Source organism: Ischnura elegans, chromosome 6, assembly GCF_921293095.1.
Source record: "Ischnura elegans chromosome 6, ioIscEleg1.1, whole genome shotgun sequence".
Lineage (NCBI taxonomy): Eukaryota > Metazoa > Arthropoda > Insecta > Odonata > Coenagrionidae > Ischnura > Ischnura elegans.
This window is the reverse complement of record NC_060251.1, coordinates 94,813,594-94,837,702: the sequence shown is the minus strand read 5'-3', so window position 1 is coordinate 94,837,702 and position 24,109 is coordinate 94,813,594. Positions and strand designations below refer to the sequence as shown.

General features: G+C 38.3%; 1 protein-coding gene across 2 annotated transcripts in view; it reads right to left on the bottom strand.

The window, feature by feature from the left end:
- Window positions 1-24,109, bottom strand: part of LOC124161207 (cadherin-87A-like) — a 1,373,415-nt gene that overhangs the window by 662,117 nt on the left and 687,189 nt on the right. The gene's annotated exons all lie outside the window — the stretch shown is intronic.

The following is a 24,109-nucleotide window of genomic DNA, read 5'->3' as shown; positions in this document are numbered from 1 at the left end:
CCACGCGAGGAGATCACGAAACATTTATGCGGCGGGGTTCGACAAGGCTTGTTCTGGGACCACATCTCTTTTTTCACCGCCCGCTAACCCTTCTTCCTCCTCAGCCATCCCATTCCTCTCTCTCTATCTCTCTAAGGGAGAGGAAAGCTTCCACTGCTATATTCCTCTCTCCACTTCGCCTCGTGCCATTTCCCTGGCATTATTGGCTTCCTCTCTGACCCTGGGGGAGGCTGAAAAGGGTTCTCACACGCGGGAAGGCGAGGTGGTGAGGACGGAGCGGAAAGGAAAAGGGTATTTTGAAGAGAGAGAGTAAGAGAGGGACGATTACGATTGAGACGGCTGTGGAAGGAATGAAAGGCCAAGGGCCTAAAAGGAGGGAAGATAGGGCGAAGCGAAGAATGGGGAGGAAGTAAAAAGAAGGAGGGAATGAGAAAAATAAAGCAAAACGGGAACTAAGAACAGAGAAAGAGAAAAACACGAAGAACTTTGATCATACACATTAAGAGGGAAAACCACTCCAGCTCGATCAGTCTCTTACTATACTCTACCGGATTCGGTGGCGGCGGGGAAAAGCCTCGCCTCCCACAACGAAGGTCGCACGTTCGAGTCCTGCAAGTGTAGGTCACCCCTACTCAAATAAGAGGTGTTTGTGATTATCTTACTTTGTTTTTCGTTAGATGTCCCCCACTTCAAAAGCCTGAAATGTGCTGTTTTCGGGGCGGTGGAGATAAATAAGTATAAATAAAACAATTAAAACCAACATTCATTTGAAGTTCTAATTAGATAAGAGATAAAAATTGGATACGCCCAGAAGGAAGGAAGCAAAACACCGAGGCATGTAGAAGTAGATTAGGTGACATGCATGTGGTCTATATTAATATATTGCAAGTGTGGAGCAAATAGTAAAAGTGCGATTTCATGTCGGTGTTCTCATACTAAGAAAATGAAATACGACAGCAAGGTAAAGAGGCAAGAATAGCGTAGAAGTAGCTTGAAAGAAATTCGAAAAGGCAGAAACAGTTGAGAAAGAGAGAAAATAATATAAGTACAGCAAGAAACAAGTAACTTTATATACAATCATGCTCTCATGTATATACACCGAGAACGAATATCGTAATATCCTTTGACTTGGAATTCGAACCCGGATCTCCCTATTCACGGTCAGGTATGATACCAATTACACCACCAAGCCATCTCCTTCCAAGGCGAATGACAGACTCGGTGAACCAAACAACAGGTATACCATACCTAACCGGCAATTGGGAGATCCGGGTTCAAATTTCGGTGGAGCGAAATTATTTTTTTCTTTGCGAATTTAATCTTTGGTATATATAACTTTCCACCCGTGCACGCGAATGCGTACAAAGTTACTTGTTTCATGCAGTACGTAAATAAATTTTTTTCTCTTTAGTTCCAGTTGCTTTAAAGCTACTTCTTCGCAACTCTGACTCCTTTTCCTGGCTATTGTGCTTTATTTCCTAATTTAAGTACACCGGGACTAGCCACGATGATAAATTTACGGAATCACCTGCAATGCACAATTTGTGCGAAAAATCCACAGAGAAAAAATCATTCGCCTTGACCCGGATCCCCTCTACGCAGTTACGGTACCGAGGCGTCATTTTCCCCTACATGGGCGTACTCAGCGGGGCCAGCTGACCCCCCCCCCCCCCCCCCCAGACGCGAAAATAAAGATAGTTCAAAATGAAACTTTTGAAAACTTTTCTTTTGAATAAAAATGATATTAATGTAAGGAATGGAACTAAAATAAAGTCATTATTTTATTTAACAAATAACTTCAAAAACTAATAAAGTGTTGTAATGATTTTCTTAAAATTTTGGTTTCACTAACCTTTTCTGTGCTTAAATGTTACTACTTGAGCGACCATGGATTGCCCCCCTTGATTTTGATCTTGCGCACGCCCCTGCTCCCCTACCTAAATTAGTCAAAAGCGACCGCCTCTATGTGGCCAAAGTTCGGGCTTTGCTCTCCGGCTGTGGATCTGTACGCACGATTTGGACTTCTTGTGGCATCATATGCTCAGCAGTCTTTATCACCTTCTCTGGTATAGTCCTCAAATCTCCACATGTGATAATGATGCCTCGGTAGCTTAACTGGCTGAAGCACTCGACCAGACATCGGGGGATCCGGATTCGAAACCCGGTCAAGGCGAATGATTTCTTCTCTGTGGATTTTTCGCATTATTTCCTAAACTTCAGAAGTCCGTCATAAAATTGTACCGAGCCATTTGCTCCCCATGTGCAATATATTTACCTCGTCCACATACATATCATCTGATCTATCCCTATATACCACGACGTATATGATAATATAACCTATGGATAAGAAACAGAGTGCGGACAATGAGCAAACGTACAAAAGGTAAGCAGAGATAACGCGAAAGACATTGGGGAAACGAATGAGCCAGTGGAGGAAAAGAACTGGAAGACGTCAAGACGTATAAAATTCTCAAAGGTGGAGAGGAAATTCAGAGTAGAAATGGAAGAGGGAAAAAAAGAATGTAGGAAATATGTCCTGATGGAATCGGAAATAATATATTCAGTGACAACAATAGAACAAAGTAATGGTAACCAAGGTGTCTGAGGCAAAAAGAGAACTCGAGAAAATCAAGAATGAAGAAACAAACTGTGGCGAATCAGAAGAAGAAAGAATAAACAGTAAAGCTGCTCCATTCATGACAAGGTCGAATCCACGATTTTTTTGTGGGGGGGCACAAGGGTCTCATAGGCAAACGGTCTTCTTATACATATGGGATTAGCAACTACACGCAAAAATTACTGTACCAAAGATACTGTCCATTTTTAATATAAAATTTACATTTAAATTCATTATATTATAAAATTTATCGATATTTGTATTAAAAATCTCGCCTATTTTAAAGCGTCTAGAGGGCCACGTGCCCTCATCTCCACCAATGTTCAGGAGTGAATCTGGGCCCGGAAGTCGTGCGGGGTACGGGCCCTGGACGGCCCATTTTAAGGGGAGCGGAAAAAACTTGAAAAGTTTTTCAATTTTCAAAAACGTATTCATTTTTTGAAATTATTTAACATTAATTATTAAATTATAAATTTTAAACAATAACATTAATTAAACTTCTTACGGTCGCAGTGAGATAAATGATTACACATACGCTGTGTAATTTCAACTACCGATCTATAGAAAAAAAATAGCTTTCGGAGGTATTACATTTTAGTGGTGAGGGAAGGGGGAGGTAGGTGGTATCAGGGAGGGTGGCGGCAAACTTATATTTGCACACTCTGACAAAACTCCTAGTCCCAGCCCTGAGTGATTATTCATTGAATTAGCGTCGAATAGACCCCATCTATCATTCTCCGGCAAAATTATAAGGATCGTTCATTGTAAATGATTATTTGTCAGGAACCAAATGAATTTCAAATGGTTTATAATAAATTTGAGCGGACCTTGAGAGACAACAATCGGCGCAAATAAGGTATAACTCTGAGCATTAAGCATTTGTATGAAATTCTGCCGAAGCTCCGCAGGTTCGTGTAATATATCGCTTTGCTCATCGTTTTTCGACTACAACAATGCATCACTAAACATTGGTTAAACGTAAACCTTTTAGCTTCTACGGTCAACAGAGTGAAGAAGAACACGCGAAAAACTATGAAAACTGCGGAAAAGTCGTCTTCTTCGTCTCGTCACGGGAAAAATATTTGATTTTTGATGCCGCAATATCACGCTACGTTCTTCTTCCGCATGATTCATTGCTAATTTTACTTAAACCCCTCTATAGTAAGCAGATGTATTGAGCATATTGGGAAGATTTTCGTTCTAGAAAGTAAAAGATAGGTTCTATTTCAGATTCGCCCGAATATGCAGTGAGTATATGCGATCCGATGCAGAAATACTAAATCCGTGAACTGAATAAAATACAAAGGAAAACTGCGCGATTCGTCAAAACTGCGACGGGCATACAGAAAGCGTTAGCTAGGTGTTAAACGGATTAGGCTGGGAGCCGCTAGAGACTCGGAGACTGTGCGATAGACAAAGATTGCTTGAGCAATAGAGAATAGATATCTTTAAGAGCGACACGGAGAATATCATCTTGGAGCTCCACTATATTTCCAGGTCCGACAAAAGCGATAAATTAAGAGAGATATTTTTCCGAAGGGATATAAAGGAATCCGTTATTCCCCCTGTAGGAGTTTAATAAATAAAAGTCGTAATTTTGCATGAGAGTTTGCTTTTTATATGTAAACGGCTGTTGTCGTAATACCCGCTGCCACACGCTTTTCAGGCTGCTAGAGGGGTAGAACGTAGATGTCCTCATTTTGTTCACACTGTTCATTGCGTTCGTTTCATGGATTTTGAAAGATTTGAAAGAACGATTCATCGATATGAACCAAATCGCACTGACTCGAACACTGACCGAAACGAATCGAAAAGCCAAAGTTCTAATGAAGGCGCGGTATAGTAGAGGAAGGAGGAAAGGAAAAGAAGCATCAAGAGGAAAAGGGAGTCCACAAAAACACAAGAAGGAACGTGGAAAACACACAGGTCCGAGGGTGGATACAGACCCAGAAAGGCAAAGTAGATTGAAGAACAAAAACCGTGGAAGAAATCTTGATTCAGGAAAGAGAGGTAGGAAGGAAAACGGAGGAAATTGAGACAAAACAGACTATCAAAAGAGCTGCGGGAAAACGTTAGCTCAGATGGTGAAGCGAAAGAGGAAAAGATAATCTTCGGAGGAAGGAGCTGGGAGAGATAGAATTGGAAGAAACATCTCCACTTTTCCCCGACGGCGCGCCACCAGAAAACAGAGGCAAGACTAAATGGGAAAAAAGAAGAAGTCCATAGATGAAGATAGGGAAGGGAGCGGAGAAGTGGATAGGACCATCACCCACGCCCATCCCTTAAAGGCAATCCACTTAATGACATTTAGCTGAGCGGCAATTCTATTAATGTCATCCCGTTGCAATAAAAAAAAGACAGAGCCGGAGGAAAAACCTTTCCCCCAATAATACGATGTAGAACAACTCCCATTCACCCGAGGCGACGAAGGCATCTATTCGCGCCGAAAATCAGAAAATACACAAATTAGTGCTTCGCTTCGAGCGACAGGAAGGCAGGAGAGGCGTCATGAACGACACTTACGAATTACGTTTTTCTATTATTATTATCTTAGAGTCCTGTAATCAGACGGAGATTTTTTTTATAATGGACCTTTATAATGCATGAAAAAAAATCAATCAATAAATTTTTGTTTTATCAGCGAGAAAAATAATGAAAAAAATATAATGAATGGGTTTATTGCGAATTGAAGAAAATTGGGATGGGAGTCAGGCAGGAGTAATTCGCAAACAGCTCCATGTAAACCTGCCTTTAGCATTGTATAAAAGTCGTGATAATTATGAGATTTTGAGCAGAAGACTTTGAACATTTCGAATCACATAAAAATGACCATTGCTGAAGGGAAAATACTTCAATTTACTTAATAGTAGACATTAATCCAAATTCAAAGGGACTTATATCACGAAGAACAAATCATATAAAACCTATCGATATTGGTTTTGATATTGAATTAGTATTGATATTGGAAAAATTTCATTCATTACAGAAATTATTTATAATGAGTGAAGTTAAACGTTACTCATTTCTCGTCAATGCAACAAAAGATAACCATTAGATCCTATTTTTTAAAATAAAAACTCGATCATGGATATTTATAATCGCTCAAGAAAACTAATGTAAGGGCATTTTATGAAAAATTAATTATTTTCTTATTTACGCACATTTTATAATATTTCCTAACTCGCAGAAAACCTTAACATATGATTTCTTATATGTCCGCTTTCTATCAATAAATTAATACATCATCGGGCCAAAAACTGTGTTAGTATGGTATTTAGAGGATGTGACCGTCAGCTGAGGTCATTTACGCCTAGAGGGAAGGTTATGGAAGGAAGAGTGAAGAGAAAACAACTCAGCGTCGGTGTTATCCTGCTCTTACAGAAAGGCGCCAAGGGGAAAATGGCTAACGTCCCATCCGACTGACGAAGTGTTGCTCTTGAGGTGGCTTCCGCACGATATTCATGAAGGGATGGATTAACTTCTGAAACTCCCACCGCTTGAACCCGGGACTACGGGATGTGAAGCCACCACTCTAGCCACCGGTATATGTACTTATGAGAGATTGCGCTAGGTCTGCTTCAGTGTGTAAAACTCAAGAGCTTCCGTCATTATTTTCGCGGTTTTAACGACACTTCCTCGGGATTCGAAATTCTTCCAATAAAAAAACAACCACTGCCCGACAGCATGATGCCCCATCTTGTATCAGTGATAGATATTCCTTATATCTTCATCATATGAATTTTCATTCAATCTAGAAATTGGTATGCTATGGTATGGTGTGGCGAATTATTACTGTGATTATTTGCGCTATTAGGGATTGGTAGGGAAGGTTGGAGAGAAACTCAGCGACAGCATTAGCCTCCTCTTAGCGACAGGCGCCCAAGGGACAATGGATCGATGCCCCGTCCGACAGACGGAGTGCTATGCTTGAAATGCAATCCACAAGACCCTCGAGGAGGAGTCATCGAGTCAATCGAGGCCGTCTCTGAAAAATCTCCGCCAACTCCGGGATTTGAACCCAGACCAACAGGGTGGGAAGCCAGCTCTCCATCAACCACATCAACCCAATTCCCACTTAGGTATTGAAAGTGAAGGAAAGTAAAGAAAGTGAAGGATAGTAAAGAAAGTGAAGGAAAGTAAAGAAAGTGAAGGAAAAGGAAGAGGAGAGAGAGGTGGGTAGTGTGGAAAGAAGGCCGTAGTCAACACTTGCTTTACCTCGATAATTTTTTCTAAATACCGCCATACTTACATATAAATTCTTCGTGCTTAGGAAACGGGTTTATGTTAACAAATTTCTACCCTGGATTACAGTAGGATAGCTTTAGCTTTTAAAAAAGTAATTCGTTTCAAAATAAAAGACAAAACTATGACATCTCGAAGAAGATTGATCGGTCCTGTTCGAAAACACAAAATAAATGGACGAAAAAACTAAAAAACAAACAAATAAATAACTAAACAAGACTAATAGAAGTTGTCGGATGGTGTATTAACTTTGTTGATGTTGTAAATGATAAAATAAAATCACTTTGTACTTTCCACACCATTTTTAATGTTTTTCGACCGGTTTCGACGTGTTTTACGTCATTTTCACGCTAGACTGCCATCTCCAAAGAAGCCGAAGTTCCTTTTTATAATGCAAGGTGGGGGAGGGGGGAAGTAGGTAATGTGGATGAGGAGGTCGGGTGAAGGTTGGTGGTTTGAGTGGTGAAGGTCACGTACTATTGGGATCCGGGTGTGGAATTGGGAGGTATTGGTGGGGGGGGGGGGAGGCTAACACTGAGGAGGGATGACGAGTGGGTAAGCATAATGTCATTGAGCAATTTTTACCACCTAGTTTCGAATGTGACACAATTTCGAAATTTTCAAAAAAAGTCCAATTTTTCCCCTTGTCACAGGTGTGTAAAATATTAGGATCAAAATTAGCCTCGTGTAACAAGTCAAATAGATGTTTAGCAAAAGCGGATTTGTTGTCACGGTTTAAAAACGAATTAAAATGTTCACGGGCTTCATTTGGCGGCCTTCATTACGGACAGGCACATTTAAACTAAGTAGGTTTGCACAATAAAAAAAAAGAATTGTAACCAAACGCAATGATTTCTGAAATGGAAAGACAGAATGTTTGGATCACGAACGCTAAATACGAAGCCTAACAAATTAAGGGAATTACAAACATGATTCTACACCGCGTACAAGTCACAACTATAGAGTATCTCTGAAATGACTGAGGACCGACTAAAAAAAAGGGCACGCATAGTACAAAGCAACACCAGGAGCACGATATAATTGGAATTCATCCCGCAAATTAAGAGCCAGGTCAGCCGAAATCATGGAATTAAATTCGGGTTTGGGCAATATACTAATCCTTCAAAGGTGCCTGACGAGCGTTACAAATTCCATGACGTATGTTCTGAGATTGTCCTCATTCACTAAACCCGCATTTGAAAATAAATCCATTACTTGTTTGATTCAATCCATATTTAATGAAAAGAAACACAAAAGCCTTTGATTTAAAATGATTTATTTAGATATGAATCCGTTCAAGAAACAATGTTCGGTAGCAGAGTTTTACAATTTAACAATGTAGTAACGGTGGAGTAAGAGCTCTGAACGCATAAATTACTATGAATTGCATGAATTACAATGAACGAAGCAAAGCGCCGAAAAATAGTGATAATAATACACAATTTATTTCTCTCAGATTATTACATCCGATAAGAACATTGTTTCTTAACATTATGCAGGTAAGTACTCAGGTCAATGTCTTAGTTTAACAATAATTTGAAATATTTATTCCTCGGTTTTGATTCGACGTATGTAAATTCCAAGATAGCAAAAAAAACAATCAAAAAATCTAGTACCTTGCATTTTAAGGAATTTGTCCTACGATTATTGCAAGTTGGTACAAAAAAATGTTCGTCCCGTAAGAAAAGCATTCGAAATTTTAAGAAATTCATGAAAAAATATCAATATAACGCAATGACAACCACACCAAAAAATCAACCAAAATATCTTGTTTCCGTCGGTGGAATTTCATGTTCCTAAGACATTATAAATACCCGATAATAGCGAAAAAGTTTTTAAAAAAGGCTCCCACATTAATTCAGGTAAATATATCTAAAAAAACTAATCGATTTTTTTAGAGTTTTTAGAATTTTCCTCCCGATGAATTCTTTTTTTTAATTTTACGTCCCATAACCCATACATCTGCACCTATCCCAGTTTGGGCTGCGAATCGATCAATTGTATCAATCACTCATTCAAGTTGTCATCATATATTGCACCGCGGAAAACAATGCAGAACATACAGACATGGCTTGTTTCCGAAATTTGGTATGGATGAAGAGCCTTTGATTTCATTAGCATGGTTGCTCCTTGTTTGTTAGGCGGCAACGGTAAACGAATTTTGAAAAGTTTTGGACCGATAATGTGTTAATGTAGATAAATGGATTCAGCTGTAGGAACAACATAAGACAATGTTGTTCTCCAGGGATAGAAGTCAATGATGTACTGTGGTTCATAGTTTTTAAGTACGGAATGGATGAAACATTGTGGTAAAGCATCTTAATTCTTACATCAATCAGTTAGCCGTTTTGAAATACCTGGAACATGAGTAATCATGGAATCATATTAAGTCTGAGGGATGAGTGAAAATTTACCGCTGGATAAGTCAAATTGCATTGCGTCCAAACGGACAGGCGAATGCCACGCCATCAGACGCCATCAGCGGAGGATCCGCTAATTAGTTTGTCATTATAACTTACTGAGAATGACACACGGGTTACTGCCCATCTCAACTGTCCTGCGCTGGCTGGGACGGCGCGGAATGGTTGACTGGCATTTAAACACAGTCTCTACCTCACGTCTTCGGATTTTAAGCCCAATTTTTATTTTCGTTTCCCATTCATGTGTCCGAAAACGAAAATACGAAATGGGAGGTGGAAAGAAGACAGGAGATGTGGGTCTGGGGGAGAATAAAGGAGGTGAGAAGTACGAAAGTGACTGGTAGGAAACGAAATATTATGTATTTGGGAAACCACGAAGTCTTTCCACCTCGAAATTCTACCCATTTTTCCAGCCTTTATATCAACTCACCAACCTGTCTGTTTGTTTGTCTGTTTGTCTGGTACAAATCTTGTAACTCAAATTTGACTCACTTCCTGTGAAGCAAAAACGCTGAAATTTTGCACACTTCTTCATTTCCGATGACAATACATGAAAATATAACTTTTTCTCTCCAACCCCCCTTTAACCACCCCCCAGTCAACCTATAGCCCCCCAAAACATGTTTTTGATCTAAGAAGTTCCAAATTGTCGATTTTCGGCTTATTACTGTAATATGTTACTCTTTTTAACCTTCACACATAAATACAAACGAATATTTACACTACAATCACATTTCTATGTGTTAGTAACCAATCAGAGAATTAAATTTACGCAACCTAACTAATACATATACGTTCTTTACTCATAACCTTTCCTTATTTTTTGTACACACTACACGAATCTTTACAATTTTCTCATTTATTCACATATACATTTAATTTGTGAAAACTGTACAACAGCTAATTATGATCTTCATATACTTATTAACAATTGTAAGGTTTTGTAAATGTTTGAATATTGTTTTACCGTTACATAAAACGTACGGGGTGGCATTTTTAACATAGGGGGGTGGCATTTTTAACATAGGGGTAGGCATTTAAAAGCATAGGGGTGGTATTTTGAAACATAGGGGGCTTACCATTCACTGAAAATTTAATAAATATAGTGACTTTTTTAATACGTCACTTTTGGTTTTTCGGGGTCACTGAGTTTTTTTGCTTTGTGTCATATATAAACGTTGCTCATCCCCTGTAATCTAAATATAAAGGCTGGTTTAAAAAAAAAATTTTTTATAAGAGCTTATTTAAGATTCATTCAATAAACTGTACAGGAAAATGAAAGAATTAAGTTCATTAGGTTCACTAATATATTTGAAAATGGACCTTGGTTTCATAACACAGTTATATCGGTGAGGTATAACATCGTCATCGTTACATCGTCAACATCTGACGATGCAACTATGCTATCAAACCCAGGTCGTCCTTTTTCAAATATTTTAAGGAACCTAAAATTTTTTTTATTCTCCATAAAAGAACGGTTTCACATGGTTATAAGCCAGAAATAATCAGTTATAAAATGCGTTGTTGTTGTGCCAACAGATGGAGCTTGATGAATATAGGACGAACCTTATAATTTTCATGAAAGGTGGCATAATCCTTTATTTTTATCAATAACAGTTCATCTCTTTATGTACGTAATTTTCAATCACTTCCAAATCGTTATTTGGAATTGTATTAGTAAATTTTATCCTAACATCAGTCTTCATTTTCAAATGTAAATTGATTGCAGGTAGGCAAGCATATCTATTCATATCGGCCAAGCTGGAGTACCAATAGCAAATGCTTACTAGGACTTGTTCTGCTCAGAACACGGCACACGCCTAGCAAAAACGTATGCCTCTCCCTCTTCCTGATTTCTTTCTTTCTTCTTTCTTAGGTAGATAGGATAGAGTATCTCAAGAGAGATGAAATTTTCAAGTAAATTTTAAGTTACCATATGGCCTCCACGACAAGACGGAAGGTATGGATAAAGCGAGCACTTATCGGGGAGGGGATGTTGAAAACAGTGTTAGAAGGTATAATGTTAGGTAAACGAGGGAGAGAAGGGAAAAGATAAGGATTTTAAGATAGAATGAAAGGGAGTGGGCCTTATTGTGAATTAAAGAGGAAAAAACTTGATTGAAGGGGAAGTTCCCAGAATTCATCAAAGTCCTCAATGGATACCAACCTTAATCGGTATAATACTTTAATAATAACAATATGGCCTCCATAACAACAGTTATATGGCCAATCTCACCATAAAATATATTTTATCTCAGAAGACGTGATTCATAGGTGGTTTTATTCGTATTACTTTTCCTCGAATATCAACCGAAGTAAAGCATATAATATTGCGCGAATAAACCGTTTCCATCCAGAATTCTACTTCAAAACACGAGAAATATCGAATCACCAGGAAATAGCTGGCAAGGAAATATTTAATAGTTCATAAAAAAATTAAGCCTATGAAAAAATTATTACTATTAAAAAAATTATTTCTATTTAGTCTTTGTGAGCTTACTCATAAAAATTAGGGGCAGCATTAAACATAATAATGCTGACCTTTACCGGGCAATTAACAAAGCAAATCGAAGAAAATGAATCTACTCCACCCGAAAGATAGCAATTGGTCCATGTACCTCAACTATAGTATACTTTTTTGAATTTCACAACTAATTTAACAATGAATTCGCAACGCTTTTTAAATGTTTATTCCTTTTAAATGCAAATTCAATAATGTTTAGGCAGTATATCCACCAAAATTTGATATTTAAAAAAAATAAATGGTAATATACATAGAGTTTGCCAGATATACTACCAAAACGATAGAAAAAGGGAGAATATATAAATTCGCGAAGTACCGGAATAATATACTCGTGTAGCTTCGTTCACGAAAATTCTCTCGTACATGCGAAAAAAATACATAGTATGCTTCCTGAATAATGCGATGCACAGTCTAATGAGGGGTGTGCTTGCAGTTAAGGAATTTCTTCGATCCTACTCATTTTTTTATATACAATCTCAGACGACTTCCCAACTACAGGTACTCTTTCATGCTTTCACGTGCAGTCTCAAAAAAAGACACGAAAATTGTAAATGAAAGACAGAGATGGTAGGTGAGGGAAGAGGAGAAATTAAAAAAAGGGGGCTAACGAACTTAATTATGGAAAGGGAAGGCAAAATGAAGAAACCGAAGAGAAAAGAAGAAAAAGAGTAATAAAAGCAGTGGAAGGGACAAGATGAAGAAAAATTAGTGAGTTAGAGACGACAAGATCCTTGTTGAATGAGGCCGTGTCGAGCAATTAAAAAAATTAATACAATGAGCTTGTGTTGCTTTTATGAAAAAAGAACTTTTTTTTCGAAAAAAATAATAACGGCGTGGGCAGTGACGAGCATATTAAAGAGAGACAGAAAAACGTAATGAGAGAATGAATGAATATTTATCAATGATTTATGGTATTCTGTAAGAGCTCAGAAAAGAAATTACAAATTATATTATGCCCAGAAACAATAAAAATACCATTTTAAGGTATCATACAATATCTGCCATACAAAAAAAATATATTTTTAGGTTTTAAAGAAATAATAGCGAACACTCACAAGAATGGAATTTTTTTAGCTACAAAACAACAGAATATCTAATATAGCAATAAAAATGTAATATGTTTAAGTTTAAAAATAAATTTTAACGAACACTCATAAGAATAATTTTTTGACGAGACCACAATAGACAAACGATGCACATACGTTAATACGGGTCTTCGAATAACAATATAATAATTCTAGAAAGGAATGAGGAGATTGAAATGATTTAATGATTGAAATGTCAATCGGTAGGTAATTCCAGAGTCTAGTAGCGGTAAGTTGAAATAGGCTGGAATATTATGCTACTTGATGTTGAAGATAAGGAAGAGATGGAAGAAATGACTCTAAATGGTACAAAAATTATGATGAGGGATTACGGAAGATATTATACGCGGTGATAATTGCAACCGTGATGCATAGTACATTCGGGTGGTTCTTATTTTTAAAGTTCTCGAATTTCTTTTGGGATGTCCCCCAGTTTTTCTCCCTTAGATGAGAAAATAAATCTTAAAAATTATTTTTGCAATCGGATACCGGGAAAGAGGGCTGCATCGCACTTAAAGTTTTGAAATTTTGGTAGTTTTGGGTGTTTCTCGGATTATTTTATCACTTTTCTGTTTCATAATATGACTCGTTAGACATTTTTAGTGTATCACCTCAAATGTCTTTCATTTCTGACCTCTGGTTCCCGGGATATCGCGAGATATCCCGATTGCAAAAATTATTTTCATGATGTATTTTCTCACATAATGGAACAAAACCTAAGAACGTCCCAAAAGAAATTCGAAAACTTTAAATATAAGGACCACCTTATAATAGTAAATTGTTGGTTAACCGTAATCTCACGTAGAGCCTTACACACTATATTTCAATAGAGTTCCACCATCCGGAAGCTCCAACTTTGACCCCTGAAGGCAAAAGTTTTCTCTTAGCATTTTCTTTTCGTGATGCACGAATTAAATATTAAATCCTTACGCAAGCATCAAGAGTCAACTCATGCTACAGGGAAGGATAGAAGAATTTTCACCATGAGAGAAAAATAAAAATGGTTTACATGTGCACGTATTATTATATTTCTTGGAAGTTCATGTCCAAATATATTAATAGGTACGAAAATGGGTTGGCCAATGATTGTAGTGGGTGATAAAACAGTTAGTTGAACGAATGTTTATCTCAGAGGCAACTATTATTCTAAGGGCCTAGCCTAGTGTGAAATTTTCAGGCTCTCAAAAACGGATTCCACCCAGACAAATATTAGGTTTAACTTCGAAACTGGAAAATTTTTGACAGAAATTACATAACTCACATAATATAAAAAATGCGTAATAAATAACACAAACATTTTCAATTCCAAACTCATACATGTATTTCTGACAGTGGTGAATAAAATACATACAGAACCAAAACAGGAAAGATTTTTTAAATTGATATAACTGATGATTTGAGGCTTAACTGCGTGAAACTTTACACTATGGAAAATGAAAGAACAAACCTTGTTAGATTCACTAAATTCTATTATATGAGCAGCATAATAATCAAATATACTAGTGAACCTAACAAAGCAAAAGGGATAAAGATAATTCCGTGGATGTGAATGATTAGTTCCCTCCAAAAGCAGAAGGACGATATCTGAAGATTACATTAAAATGCAAGAAGAAGATGCTATTTCATTTGAGGAAAGGATAGAAAACTGTCCAAGGAAATAGGAGAAGAATGTAGGAAAACTCACCACGCACGGAAAATTCTTACTTCACTAGGTTGTGGCAACATTCACCCAAACCGAAGAAAAAAATCTGCTCTTTAGAAGAAAGATTTTCCAGAGTTCTGCCGTTTCTCAATAAATATAAGAATCTTCTTCTTAAACTCAGTAGCTTCTTGGAGTGGGCTACTGCACGTGCATGCAATAAAAAAACGCTTCCAAGAACATTCATTAGCACAGCAGAATCGGCCTGTCCTACAGCATCAACGAAGTTTCAACAGATATTTTGCGGAGGAGTCACGACAATACGTCTTCGGTCTCTGATTGATACTCAAAGGGCAATGAATTTTTCGAGGAACTTCAGCCTACCTTGTCGCAAGAGCAACCGCTATATCGACTCCTTTAAAAAAATAATTTCTTGGTTACGAAGACGGTGTGGAACATTTTTTTCTACCTTCGTGTCTGGAAACCGTAGTTTTAAGCATCACAACATTCCTTAATAACTGCGCGAGTATTTTTTACTATGAAAATGAGCAAAGAAAGAGTTTCGATCGAGAATCCAACACCGAAATAAGAAAATCTGCTCCACTTACAAAGGGCTAACAAGTACTTAGAAGTAGGTACTTAAGAATGCATATAAAAACATTAACGCAAATGACTACAAAACTGTTGTATCCACTCGGCCACAAAGAAACCAAACTCCAATGAAATTCTACTAAAATCGAGAAAATTGAAATATGCTACGACTCTCTCTTGTTTTAACGCATACGGAGATGCCATTAAGCAGGACATTAAAACACAAGCCCTGAGGAACACAAAATATTTCCTAATAGTGCGAGAAAGACAAAAACAACTTTATATATTTAACACTAATTTATATATTTAAAAAAGTGAATGTTAATAGATAAGCTAACAATGAATGAAGGCTAAAAAGAAATAATATTGAAAAATATTCAACAATTTTTTATTGGGAACGCCATGATCGCATAGATATCGATACGGGGCGAAAAAAGAACTATGCATCACGATTAGTTCACCTCCCACATCTTCGAAAACAAAACCATACAGTCACTCCGAAAACGCGCAGATGTTTCAAACGGTTCCAAAAGTATTCAGGTGCATTCATGTTTAAAAAAAAAGCAACGGGTAAGAATTTTATGAGAAAGGATCGTTAACAGTGAACCCTGCACACACAATTAAATGTAAAACCATAGTATGACTTCTGGTGTGGCCACCTAAAATTTGGCAACACGAAGAAAAATCTAATGCCACAATTCGTTTAAAAAAACGCACAGACATTTTAGACAACAAATATACAGACGCAGCCTTACTTCAAGATCATACCAGTCATTCGGTGTAGGAACGTTGAAATAAATTAAAGATTCGGTAGTATCATTGAAAGTAAATACTTGACGAAGAGTAAACGATAAAATGTAAAACTGTAACGTTTTCCGTGAAACTGCAACCTAAAATTTGGCAACATTGCAATCGTAGAGGCATCTACATGGGGAAGGGGCAACTTTCATAGAAAAAAATAGAACTTCGGCATTTGGTTCGCCTCTCACTATTTCGAAAACGCTACACCCACCTGTCCCGTCACTCCAAAAACGCGCAGACGTTTCAGACGATTCAAAATAAAAGAAAAGAATATTCAGGTGCATTCATATTTCACAAGGAAAAGAGCAATGGGGGACGAATGTTATGAGAAAGTATCATTCACTGCCATCCAACACCCTCTTTTCCCAGAGCCCCGTGTCTGCCCGCCTACTACATCGCAACCCCCCATCGCACAGTCTTTCACATCTGAGCCCAAGCACACCTTTTATTCCTCCCCCTTCTTTGCGAGAGGGAAATAAAATGGCTCATAAAGAATCCAAAAAGGGCTTTTAAAAAATATATACGCGGCGCTGCAACAGAACAGCCGTCCGTATGAATGATGCAGTTGGAGCCAGACATTAACTCGAGCGCAGTCCATCTTAACATGGGGAGATATGAAAGAACATGGGTAGGGAGAGGGAAAGTAAACATTGAGAAAGATTGAGAAAGGGAACTGACGAGAGAACGTCTACAAACTACCCCGCAAAGAATAGGCGTGTGGAGGGGGTGATAGGGCACCAGCCATTGCCAAAATAGAGTAGAAATAAAAAAGAAGGTAGAAAATAGCAGTTATAATGCAGTATAACTTGGATTTTGCGATGCTCCAGCAATTAGAACTATAGATCCTTTGGGCGTTGCCATTCAAAATGATGGGAAATGTGCAGAGTTGCTATATACTTGGACTAAGTTTACGATACCAGCCCTGACCAAATAAAAAATATAAACTCAAATAGAGTTTCGCTTAGCATTAATTGAAGTCCTTTTTGTTCAGGGGAAATACGAATCCCTATACCTATCCGTTCGCCAAAATATCACGCTAAATTTATCTTTTCTGTCGGACCCAGAAATAATTTGGGGTACCTTCTAATATGATGTTCTCAGTGTCGCTCTGAAAGATGTCTTTTTTTTAAATACTCAACATTTTTAATTGCGCCTTGCGCGTTTCCTCTGTGCCTCTAGCGGCTCGCAGACTAATTCGTTGAACATCTGTGCTTTGCTTTCGGTACGACCGAAGCAGTTTTTGACGCAGCTTGCCTTAGTATTTTATTAAGTTCACGGATTAAATCTTTCTTTGCCACCTCACCATCCCTTAGAGATCAAGGAAATGCGTGCAAGAAGTTCCGCATAGAATTAATTAAAGTCCTTTATTGTTCGGGAGATAAACGAATTCCCATAACTATCCGTTCCGCAAAATATCTTCCCAATTTATCTCTCCTGTCGGACCTGGAAATATAGTGGGGTTCTAAGATATGTTCTCTGCGTCGTTCTGAAAGATATCTATCCTTAAATACTCAAGCAATAGGCTCTAGCGATTCCTCGACTATCTCGTGCAAAATCAGTGTAATGCTTTGAGACACACTGAGACAAGGAGCAGGGATATTGCATAGCACGGAGTTTGGCCTCTTCGTTTCGCACGTTCACCTTTAAAAGTACGCGCAATATCATGGAAAAGGGGTAACAACTGGTCACTCCACTTCAGAAGTACACTCACGAAGTCAAGGAATTGATAACGACAGAAACGTGGAAACATTGGTATGTTAAGAATATTAGGCGTGGAACTTGCGGAATGAATGTTCACTTTACTTTCTACACATATATGTCTATTCATTTAGTTCTATGAGCTCTCAAGGGGCTGAGCTAGGAAGGTACAAGTACACATCTAAAACCTCATTCACAACAAATTAACTTGGCTAAACTTTAAGATATTGCGAACTAGACAATCATATCACAAACCGAGAATTAGGGGTGAAATCAATATCAAAGGATTCGCGTTAGTTTCTTATCCCTGTCGATGGACAAAACTCTCTTCTTACGCAATGATCATTTCAAGAGAACTTTGAGCTTTCGCAAACCAACTACTATTTTAAGGCGCGTTTCGCCGTTTTAAGTTGCCGCTACCCAACATACACTGTTTTTAGTTTTCAATTTCGCAGTTACGCTTAGTTTAGTCACGTGATACATCTTGGTAAGATCTCATTACCGCTGTTCCTATTCTAGAACTTATCTACTTATCCTTTTAATTCGAAGTCATCCAGTAGTACTCGTGCACAGGGGCGCAGCCAGGAATTAAGGCTGGGGAGGGTTTGGGTGCAACTAATACCGAGGCGTGTGGGGGTAGGGAATACCCACTAGGATAAGCGGTAGGTGCGAGATTAATAAATTACGGAATTTTAAGATAAACGGTTCAAAATGGTGAGTTTTACGGCTTCCTGAGGGATATTTTATTAATACTAACACTATTCTATTAGTAATATCAATCCCATTAAATAAAATGGATTAAACTTAAAAATTTCTCTGAGCTCTGGGGGGGTGGGGGGTTTAACCCCCAAACCCCTCCCCCCCCCCCCTCGCTGCGCCACTGCTAGTGCATCCATTGCGTTTCATTTTCTGAGCATCCGTATACCGTTTTCTCCCCTTGGGAGGAATACAATATTGGATGGAGCATAGGTTGCGGGGGATATTGTGGAACAGGCTTTAATTCATATACGCATGCAATGTATTTGGTGCGTCAACAGTAAAAAATATATGGAACATAACGACTTCGCAACGTTTTCCCTCGTGGTACGAGACCACCCTCCGAGTGTAATGGCGGTTATATCTTACAAGAGTTTTGATTTCCAATATTTTTGCTTCTGAAAATTCCCATCCCCCACCCTGCTGTTTTAATGGTGCTCGTACGTTGGGGGAACCGCGACAGAGCCAAGGTTTTCCATCGGTGTAATATACAATGACAAGGCTTTTTTTCATACGTGGGACCCGTGGCAGAATTTTTCCCTTTCTGAAGGAATGCATTCCGTGGAAGCTATACTTTGATGGGATGGATTTGGAAGAATAGTTAGTTCCCAAAGCTTGAAATCTTTATTTTCATGAATATTGAAAATTGTAAAATATAGCCTAAAGGAAAATATATTATTACAGCCGTGGTGATAGTCTGCTGAAAATATTTTTAACAAGAAATTTTCGAAGCATGTCAAAGCAAAATAAAATAAACTTACTTTGTAGTCACGCAGTAATGAGCATGTTGAAATATTGTTGGTATAAGCTCATGAGTTTGAAAGCATTTCTTTCATAAAAACAGTAAAACATGAAGAAATTCTTACGTGGGGAATCATTTGCATGAACTCTTTTCGGGATTTCCACCGGTTTAATTTGTCACAAATCACCAACTTTTCATAAATATCACCTACGTTTCGTCATCAGGGTGAATGAAAATTATTTTGAATTTCATTTTCGAAACGTTGGATATAAAACGAACTAATCCGGTGGATATACCGAGAAGATTTCATAAAATAACAACTGATTAAGTCGAAACAGAGGGAAGAGTTACGAGAAGAAAATTACATTAAGTAACGATGAGTCTCCACAGCGAAGACGAGGTGGTGATAATAAGGTGAGGATATGTTGGGAGATTTTTCGAGGCATGCCAGAGACAGTTAACCCTTACTAAAATTTGCCTATTTTTCATAAAATGTGGTCAAAATTGTGCTGTTTTCTAAAGAAACGCGAGCCAGGAATGCGAGGCCGAAGATAAAAGTAGTCGATCACAAACTTAACAGGTGGAGCAGTTCAACTATTTGGGAGGCGCGGAAGAAGAAATGGAAGCAGCAGTAAAGACATCTTGATTATTTTCTCGATCTCTTTGATCAGTGGCAAGAAAAGTCGAGCCACTCAGGAAATTTCTTTCCTGTCCCCCTTGATAGTCCCTTCTTCTAATGAAAGGAAACCAAACGTCAGCCACGGATATCAGGCAGAAAATCGATTAATTGAATGGTTACCCCCGGGCTAATTCACTTCTTCTTTTACCAATTATAAAAGAAAAACCTTTCTATATATATATTCTGGCTTCCGGTTCATCTGGAACACAAAAACGGTCGTATTCGTAGTCTGTATTTCGTGGTGTCGGACATCAGAAAGGGAATTGCGCTAGCATAGGAGGCGTTTATGAATAGGAAGGAGCGACTTATAGGGTTGCCATAGCATAGGAAAAAGCTAATGAAGATCCTGATCTGGAGTGTAGCGCTTTACGGTGGGAAAACTTGGACAAGGAGGACGAAAGAATATTGGAGGCATTCGAGATGTGGGCATGGAAAAGAATGGAGACGGTGAAGTGGACGGAGAGGAGAAGAAACGACGAAGTGCGGGACATGGTGGGTGAGTAGAGGCATCTTCTAGATGAAATAAGGGACAGGAAGAAGGTATGGATGAAGGTGATACTTATTGTTACCGGGGAGGAGACGTTGAAACAGTGTTAAAGTGCAGGATGTTGGGTAAACGGGGGAGAGAAAGGAAAATTATAGAATTTATTCGAAGAATTAAAAGGAATATGCCGTATTGTTATTACTGAATAACAATCAATTCAAATCTGAAAATTTTACTACTTTCTGGGATGCAAAACCTGTACCTATATTCGAGATACATACAAATGTGAATTAAGGTAAACTCTATATGCACTTCGAATTGCAAGATGACAGCGAAAGTGCTGAACTAGCAATGCAAAACCTAAAAAAGACATTCGACCAGTCGAATGGGTGTGAAATGACCTCTTAAAGTAGCCTTTAATCAACCATTACTCATTACACTTCTAAAATTATTACTTTCTTTCTTAGTGGACTGCGGACAAAATTTTTTCAAAGACAGGAAAGCAGTATGGGGTTTTTTGACTGTCTGTGTCTTAATTAGGGTGAAATAGTTATCAATACGAGCAAGAATTTACACAAGTAACGAGATGAGGATACCTCAGAATACGAAACGAAAATCATTTCAAGGCAAATAGACTAGACTCAAGTTAAATTTGCCAGCATCTTAAATTTGAAAATTATTCCTCAGTATTTTGGACGATATTATGTATTAGAGATACATGCAAATGTACACTAACTTTAAACTCTATGAACTCTGTAAATCGCATGGAGCGTAGCTTAAAAAAAAGAAAACTATAACGAAACAAACAAAAACAACAAAATAAGACCGGTAGAGTGGGAAAAAAGATAGCGCACTCCTAAATCAACGGCTGAAAAACTTTCTCCAAAAAGGCTCAAATTATTACTCTTTTTTTTCTTGTGCTTCTTGGGGAGAGAAGGGAATTTTATTTTTGCGAAAGGTAGTAGGGATTCTGGGAGTTTGTTTTTTTTATTTTCTTGTTGTCGGAGTCTTAAATAGGGCGAAATAGTGGGAGGGTATATCAATTCGAGGAAGAAATTACATTAGTAACGGAGGAGGACTTCACAACGAAAAAGAGGACGGGGAGAAGGAATTGGTACATCGTCCTTCTCTTCCCCTCGGAATTTCTTTTTCTCTCTTCCTCCACGGATCTCTGGGTTCTTCGCTCCGACTCACCTTCACATCCCCAAAGACTTACTTTCTTCCCTTGGAAACTTTTTAATCGCGTCGACTGATTACAAAAAAAGCAGAAAAGGCGACGATGCCGTGAAGAGGTGGTGGTGGCATGGTTGGGGAGGAAAAGGTAGAGTTTAGAAAAGGGGACAGAGAGAATAAAAAAAATTTCCCTCAAACAACGTTTCCGGGTAAAAATCTGATAGAATTTGAAATGCAGATGACCCGGTTGGTCGGTCGCTCCGTCCAACCCCCGCCTCCTCCTCCCTACCATCCTTTCCGCCCTGAAATTGCGCTCCTAAACTCTTTTTTTTTCTCCATTGAAACGGAGAATAAGATAGAGGGTGACAAAAAGGAAGATGAAGAGAGAGGAACGCCGCAAAATACCAGTAAAAATTAAACCTTACTACGGAATAATTATCCTTAAATATTAACTTGTCATAAGATCTTACATTTTTCCGGTGTATAAAATGCAGAAAGGATTCTCAGGTTTTCCACCGGTTAATTGGCTCCATGTCTCCCGACGTTTCGAAGAATCGCTTATTCTTCTATCTCAGGGTATTCTTCAATACATGGAGCCAATTACTCGGTGAAAAACCTGAGAATCCTTTCAGAAATTAAGTTGTTAGTTATTTCCTCCTATTACGAACCTAAATTATTTTTCTACGAAAAGGAGAAAACCAATACGACACATAGAGGTCTCTAGGTACAGGAAAAGGGAACACAGTCAGTTATACGCCCGGCTCTCTGCATCTTAAGAACCACACTTGAGAGAAAACAGCCTACCACGGAGATAAGGGAAAACCACGGGCAAAAGGAGGAATCTGCTAATAGCTGTAGAAGAATGTCACTGGGAAAAAAATCCAGGGGAACGTTAAGTCCAAGGGGAGAGAAGAAGAGACTGGGTAGTGTGAATGAAAGGCACGCTTGTCTCATCAGAAATGGAAAGGTGGGAGAGGGTAGCGAAACAAGGAAGAGGGGGGGGGAGAGAAGTAAAGTTTATGATTAGCATGGCTATAGCAATTATAATAGAAACAGAAAAATTCACGTAAAATTTCATCCTACTCAGCCGAGCATTGGGAATCATAAAAAATACATTGCTTCGCCTATCCCTGTTCACCAACACTTCAAAGATACAATTAATCAAACCGAGAAACCTATAAAAGTAATTAAAGGCGATTATAATTATAATCCAGTAGGTATTTATAGCTGGAGAGAAACTTTATTACATAACACAGCTTATGATTATCACAGGAATAGCAAAATGGTAGGTAGCATCAAGGTTTCCCATCCCTTCAACTTTTTTATTCCACCCAATACTTAGAGACCTATCTTCAATTTCACTGAGAAAAAGAGGCTCCTAGCAACAGTCTAAGTAAACAACAAAAGCGATTGGAAAACTGAACATATACGACCTAAGTCAGTACTTCGGTATCATTCAGCGTGACTTCACACGACCGACCTAGTGCTGCGATCGTTTGCCGAACTTTTGAAACTCGTCTGAACATATATGACCCGCGGTAAAAAAATTTTATCAAATATTACAGTTTATAATTACCATCGACCGAGGACCACGTTGGAACGACCGAGATAGTACGAGGAAGTCCTCAAAAGAGTAGGAGAGGATATAAGCCTCATGAAAACCTAAATAAGAAGACGGAAAAACCTCATAGGCCACATATTGAGACATGATGGCCTGATGAAGATAATCGTCGGGGGACAAGTAGATGGCAAGAACGGAAAAGGAAGACTTGGAATAAAATATATGGAACCGGTGAAAAGGATAAGAAAGAGAATAAATGCGTAAATGTGAAAAAATTAGCCGATAGGAGAATTGATTGGAGAGCAGTGTCGAACCTATCTTAGGCTGTAATGTCTGGTTTTTTTCGGGGAACAATGACAGTGAAGGTTTCTCGGATATCACACCCAGTAAGACCCTCCATATCGATGGCTAAGTTCAAACAACACGTATCTCAAAAATTGCAACTTTTCAGGAGAGCTAAAAAACGATTTATTTCTTTTATTACTTGTGCACTGAAATTAAAAACCAAAAGTCCACAAAACTAAAAAAAAAGATGCATTCATTTTCAAACAAAGAGTTGGTTTTTGCTTGTATTTTATTTTTTAATGTTATTACACTTTGTTTAAGATACCTATCTCAAACCGGCCGAAATACGTGTTGTTAGAAATTGGTCATCGATATATCCTTCGAACGTTTTGGTAAGTAGCTATCCCATCGTCCTTAGGGATTCAGAAATCCAAATCAGGAAGCCATTAGATTCTTGAGTCCCTGAAGATGATTGGCGAGTTGCTTACTGAAACGTTGGAAAGACATACGGAGGACCTTACCTGGAGTGGGTCGCGAGAAATCTTCACTGCCAATCTTCAGATTGTTGACCAGCGATGATGGCGATTACCATAGCAATAGCACAACGGTAGGTAGCATAGGGCTAATGGTAGGTATTATCTCTGCATTTCTTCAGGGTTTTCTTCCGCGTCAGCTTGTTTGTAGTCTATAAACAAGCTGACGCGGAAGAAAACCCTGGATAAATGCAGAGATTAAAACATCGCCGCGGAAACCTACGTTATAATGGTAGGTATGTAGCTTCTAAAGCTGTCCGCTATGCCATTCCAATCTTT